Consider the following 6,218-nt stretch of genomic DNA (forward strand, 5'->3'; position numbering starts at 1 on the left):
GCTAGGAAGGGGTCTCGGACGTCTTCCTGTCTCCTGGCCAGTTGAGCAACCTGTTCAGTTTCCCTTTTGCCCGTAGCTGCAGGGAGACCCGTAGCTAAATCTGAAGCTCCTTTCCCACTACCGTATTAGCATGTGGGCTCTGGGGCCAGGCCCGGCTCTGGGACTTTCAGTTCTGTCATTCAGTTCCCTGTGAACTTGGGCAAACCCCTTAGCTGCACTAAGCCTCAGATTATTACTCTATAAAATGGGGATAGGTATATTTCAGGGCCTCCCTGGTGGCGCAGGGTGAAGTCTCAGCACTATGAAGCTATCAGCAGCCACTGTGGCAAGACTTCGATCCCCGGCCAGGACGTGGCCCACAGGGCACAGCAGACCTTTCCCGTCTCCCCGCTGCTCCCCTCAGCAGTGCGTTCCAGTCCATCGGCCTGTTCTGCTCCCCACTCTGTCTCTGGTGACTCCTCTCACCCCGCACCTCTGACTTATTCTTCAGTTCTTGCATGCATAAGTAAAATAAATCTTCAAAAACATTATATCTCAGGAGCAGAGAAAGGGGAAGGGGTAGTATGTAAGATGCTTAAGGAATAGTGGGTGCTCTTTTGGGTCTTCATTCTTGGGCTAACATTTCATCGCTCGTGTCTTTCCTGGCAGGTTGACTCAAGTCCTTTGTGGAAAAAGATGTGGTGGGAGGAAATAGGCCAAAAGTAGGTGCTCATTCCTTGGAACTGTGTGGCACGGGCGGGTAGCTCCGTCCCCCCAGCCTGGAGGCTCCACGAGAACAGGTCCCGCCTGAGCCCCTGCGGCCGGCAAACGCAGGGGACACAGAGGGAGCTCAGTGTGCAATGATCAAAAGAAAGGATGACAGGCACATGGGGGTGTGTGACGAGGCGAAATTCAACTGCCCTTGCCACCCCTCTCCATATCCACGGCCGTGGCGCTGAGGTGTTGGCATTCCTCAGATGGACAGAGGGTGCCTATTTCCGTGACCTTTTGTCTTTCTTTGATCATTAGAACGTGACTGGGCTGCAACAAGGCTTGTAGCTCCCACCGCCTGCTCAGCTGCCAGGAGAACTTGCTGGGTCCTGCTGCTGGCGTGGGGGAGGCTGCCTGGACAAAGGCCAACTGTCCGGGCACCACCTGCTGCCCCGGCGGGTGAGCCTGGGGAACCAGAAGAACCGCCACGCTGAGCCCAGCCCAAGCGCCCGCCCCGCAGCTCGGGGATGGTTTGCCACGCGGCAGCAGCTCCCTGATACAGAGTCCAGCCCTCACCTGCAGGTCATGGAGGAGAAAACTGAGCTCATTTCTGGGACGTGCTGGACTGAGCTGAACTTGAGTTGAGTTCAGGGCCTGGGGCCAGGTGGGCTCACGACCAGCCTGCTGCCCTGCAGGCTCTTAGAACCTGTCCCCCCGGCCACCGCCCTGGCCTCCTCCCACCATGGGTTCTTGCAGGACACAGGTTAATTTTCTAGGAAACTTGTTGTAATTATCTCCATAATAACCTAGGTTTTTCTCAACAACCTGGGCCTAAGGCATACAAAGCTCTTTCTTGGATCTCTTTAAAACGAGAAATAGGAGAAAGGTAATTCCCCGAGCAGAAAAGTGTTCACAGCGGGCCTGACGCAGGCCTAGGGAAGGCCTGCCTGCAGGTCTGGCCTGGGCTGGCCTGGCATGTGGGAACTCAGGCTCGATGCCCCAATAAGAGAGGCTCCTCCTGGCCAAGTCGGGGTGCAAACAATGGGGTTTATGCTGAGCCCTGACTTTCGTGGGGTAGGCTGGGATGTTGGTACATAGCGGGGAGAGGTTGCCCCCACCACTGCCCCTAGCGAGCCCCCAGGGAGCCTCCTCGTGCTGGAGGAATTGAGGGCGTCCTGTGAGACTCTGCTGGGGGAATCCTGAAAATGTCAGCCTGATTCCCCTGGATGCTCCCCTGTGAGCCTTTGCTGCTCTGTTGAGCTGTAACAGGTCACAGCGGTGGGTGCTGGGCCCTGGGAGGTTTCCCGGGCCTGGGGTGCCCTTGGAGCGTCTGGTGCATCCCTGGCACGGCACGGCACGGCAGCCAGGCTCCGTGGAAGGGCCTTGCCAACATCTGGGACTTGGCATCCTGGACTTTTTTTGTCTGAGGGGCCAGTTGAGGGTTTCAGCTTTGGTTACTAGCTCACTCTCGAACCTCAACGTAAACACCAGCCCCTGCGGGGGGCCCCTGTGTGAGGCCCCATGACACACCTCTCCTTCCTCTGCCTCTGATCATGTCTACCAGTGTGTACGCAGATAGGTGGGGGTTCCGCTGTGGGTGGCAAAGGGCTTCGTAGAGCCAGCAGCAGGGGCCACGGGCAGCTGACTCGTACTGGCTGGGGGGGTGGGCCTGTCCTGACCTCGTTTTCTGTCGTCTGCAAAGTGGGGATGATTAAGATTAGGTCTGCTGGCATGAAACAGAAAACTTAAATCACAGTGATCTACAGAAAACGAAAAGTCTCTCCTCTGAGAAAGGAGACCGAGCTCAGCGGTGTGGGGCCGCCTAGCCTGGCAGTCGGGGGTCCAGGCTCCTTTCCTGCTTCTGCCCCCAAGTCTCCTCACGATCCCAAGTGGCTGCTTGGTCTCAGCCTTGTGCCTGAGTTTCAGATCGGAAGGAAGGTGGAGATAAGTTCCTCTTCGCAAGGGATTCTTCCTGGAGCTGTTCTGGCCCGAAGTCAGCCCTTCTGCTGAATTGCGCTCTGCTTCCTCCACGCACACGAGCTGGGGGACAGCACTGTCCAGAAGTCGGTTCCCCCCAGCCACCACCACCATTTAGCGGACGCGGACATCCAGACTGTGCTAATGTCTGCATCATCTCATTTCATCTTTTTCACAGCCCAGCGAAATGCATCATAATCCCTGTGTTCGACATGTAGAGACCAAGATCAGAGAGCTGAAGTCACTTGCCCAAGGTCACACAGCTGGGAAGAGGCAAAACCAGATTTAAGCCCTGAGCTGTCTGACTTTCTCCCCACTTTGAACTTGTCAAGCATCATTGAAATATTCAGAGAGAAGTTAGATGACCTCTTCCCAGCCTCCTCACCCTACAGGAGAGAAAAAGGAAAGTTTTTTTTTTTATTTTATTTTATTAAAAAGTTTATTTTTACATCATTTTGCACATTGTTTTTTCATCTCAATTGTAATCCCCACGGGTTTCCCATCACCAAATCACCCCTGTGCCACCACCATAGTCCCGTGCATTTCCCTCCCCCCCCCCCCGTTTTTGATCCCATTCCCCACTCCACCCCCACAGAATGTCTCTGGTCTATGGTTGTTCATTATTTTTGTTATTTTCTCGCCTGGTCCATTATACTCCTGCTATGAGTGAAACCATCCGGTATTTTTCTTTCTCTTTCTGGCTTATCTCACTAAGCATTATCTTTTCCAGCTCCATCCAAGTTGCTGCAAAAGACATGTGTTTCTCTTTTTTGGTTGCTGAGTAATATTCCATTGTATATATGTACCACACCTTTCTAATCCAGTCATCTACTTTTGGGCATTTGGGCTGTTTCCATGTTTTTCCAATTGTAAATAAAGCAGCAATAAACATGGGGGTACAAGTATCTTTTTCAATCAGTGTTTTTGTGTCTTTTGGGTAGATACCTAGGAGTGGGATTGCTGGGTCATAGGGAAGCTCCATGTTTAGCAGTTTGAGGAACCTCCAAACAGTTTTCCATAGTGGTTGTACTAGTTTGCATTCCACCAGGAGAAAAAGGAAAGTTTTAACACCTAAATCAAATCAGAACCAAGCCACACAAGTGAAGCTTTCTATTTACCCATAGTTCTGAATTCCCAGACACAGAAAGTTGAGGGCAAGAGCATTGCAAGCAGCCGAGGGGGCCTAACTTAATGATCTTGTTTTGCATAAAGGGTGATGAGGCCTAGGAGGAGACGGCTCAGAGGGCTTAGGGGAGCCTGTCCTCACTTGTCTGTCCGCCTGTCCATCCCCCCACCCATTCATCCAACCAGTTGGCATTTACTGAAGGCCTGCTCTGTGCCAGTCCTGGTGATGGCATAGATACAAGTCCCGGCCCTTGAGGACATGAGATTGAGTCAGCGGGCGGTGAGTCATCTCCGAGGGCCCGCCCTATTTCTCAGCAGGTGGAGCGCTCTGTGTGTCGGGACTGCACGCCAAGAGGCCTTCAGGAGTCGGGGGCTCCGTGCCCCGTGTCCCCAGACCCATCACGCTTCTTCTAGGTCAGGCCACCACCCTTCTAGGAGCCTGGGCAAGAGGGGCAGAAGGAAACCGGACTTGGGCAAAGCCTGCGAGTGCCAAGGCAAGGGCAGGGGTCAGGGACAGGGCGCCTGCTTTGGTGGTCAAGTTCATGCCCAGGAATTGCCCCTAATGAGGGGATTTGAGAAGAGTCAAAAACTCATCGGGCAGAAGGGTTAATAAAACATGCTGCTGAACAGCGAGAGACACTCAAAGGAACAGAGAAAAGGTGGAGTTCAAGCGGCTTCTGGTGTGAAGGAAACATCACCCAGTCTGATGCAAGCTGAAACCTGCCTGTTCAGTCCCCGGGGAGAATCAGGGGTGCGGTAGGCCTTGGGGTGTGGGTACAAGACACAGAATCACCTTATTCTTGCTCTCATAGACACACATCAGATTGCCTCGATTTGAAAGAGGGCCTACCACAAAATAATTCTCAGGTTCTTGGGGAAAGGCCTTGGCTGGCCAGCCTGAGGTCATGCGCCCGGCTCTGGGCCCATCACGGCAGCAGCCTGGGAGGAGGCAGTGTGTCCCCCCAGCAGTGTGTCCCCCCAGCCGTGGTCAGAGGGGAGGTGAGCGGGCCGGGCAGCCCCACTGTAACCCCCCAGGAAAAGGGAGGCCCTTAAAGGAAGGAAAACAGGGTGGACACAAACAACAGATGTCCACTCTTGCTATTTTTCTGGTAAATCTTGGCCTCTTAGTTCCTCTTATTTTGCTTGGCCAGCTGACGCGAGGCTACAGCGGTTGGCATGGAAAACTACCTCAGCACGGAGCTGAGGGAACATGAGTTCACCCGTAGCAGGGAGCTGGAGGCGGGCTCTGGAGCCAGGCTGCTGGGCTTCACTTCCTCACCATGGTTTCTTACCTGCCCCTGAGTAGAAGAACGCACGCCATGGTGCTGTGAACACCAAACATCTAGCCCAGATCAGGCATGTTGACAGCAGGGTCTGGCCCACACGAGGTTACTACAGATGCCTGCTCAGAGCTGGCCCCCGCACCCGTGAGGGCTCAGGCTAGGAAGAAGGAAGTAGATGTACGTGGGGGACTCCACAGGGAATGGTGGGGGCTGTGGCAGATGGAGAGGCTTGACCTCTACGCAACAGGCAGCTGTCCTCTGGCTCTCGCGGAGGACAGGTGCCGAGGAGCCCACACTTTGCTTCCCAAGGGCCGCTAGATTTGCCAACAGTGATGCAATACTGATAACCACTTAGTTTTTTAAAAATGAGAGGACACCAAGCTGGAGGACAAGGTGAAGGTCGGGCCAGTGGTGGGTGATCCGCTGCATGGCACAGATACCCTGCACAAGCACTATCACAGTGTAACAGGTAATTGTCATGTGTGACGGGATTGAAGATGATTTTGACTTTTGGCGTCGTGGTGTGCATTACAGCGTTTTCCTCAGCGGCAAGAGTAGACATGGTCCCTGGGTAGAGGACACGGGATAGGCAAGAGCTAGACGTGGGGCTGGGGGCAGCCCAGGGTCAGTGCCCCCGTGCATGACCTGCCCTCGACCACGCAGGCCAGGGCCGCAGCTGCCCGGGAAGTCCTTGGCAGCCTGAGGAGGACTTCGGGGCAAATTCCAGCTCTAGCTGCGGCGGGCCATGGGTGTGGCTCTGCCCTCTGGGCTTCAATGCCTGCACAGAGAAGGCGCCTCCTCTCGGCCTGCCTAAGGAGAGGGGATGAAGAGCTCGAGGGTAAAGGCCCAACCTGCCTGGCCAGCGCGTGGCACTGGCACTGCTCCAGGGCAGCCTAGGGGAGAGCCGCCGCTTCAGGCTGGGAGGCCAAACAGAGGCTAGGCGCTGCGGCCGGAAAACGGCACCAGCACTGACCCTCAGGGGTCGCCCTGGATAGCAGGTGCAGGGGGCTCTTGACGCCTCCAGTGAGGGCTTCGCCGAGTATCTACCCCAGTCTTGGAAACTGGTGCAAGGACGGAGCGGATCCTACAGGAGCTCTGTGCTCTGACAAGGGGCTGGCGCCCCGCCGGGCGGAGGCAGGCCAG

The sequence above is a fragment of the Condylura cristata genome, unplaced genomic scaffold (assembly GCF_000260355.1).
Source record: "Condylura cristata isolate star-nosed mole 26May11 unplaced genomic scaffold, ConCri1.0 scaffold00004, whole genome shotgun sequence".
Classification (NCBI taxonomy): domain Eukaryota; kingdom Metazoa; phylum Chordata; class Mammalia; order Eulipotyphla; family Talpidae; genus Condylura; species Condylura cristata.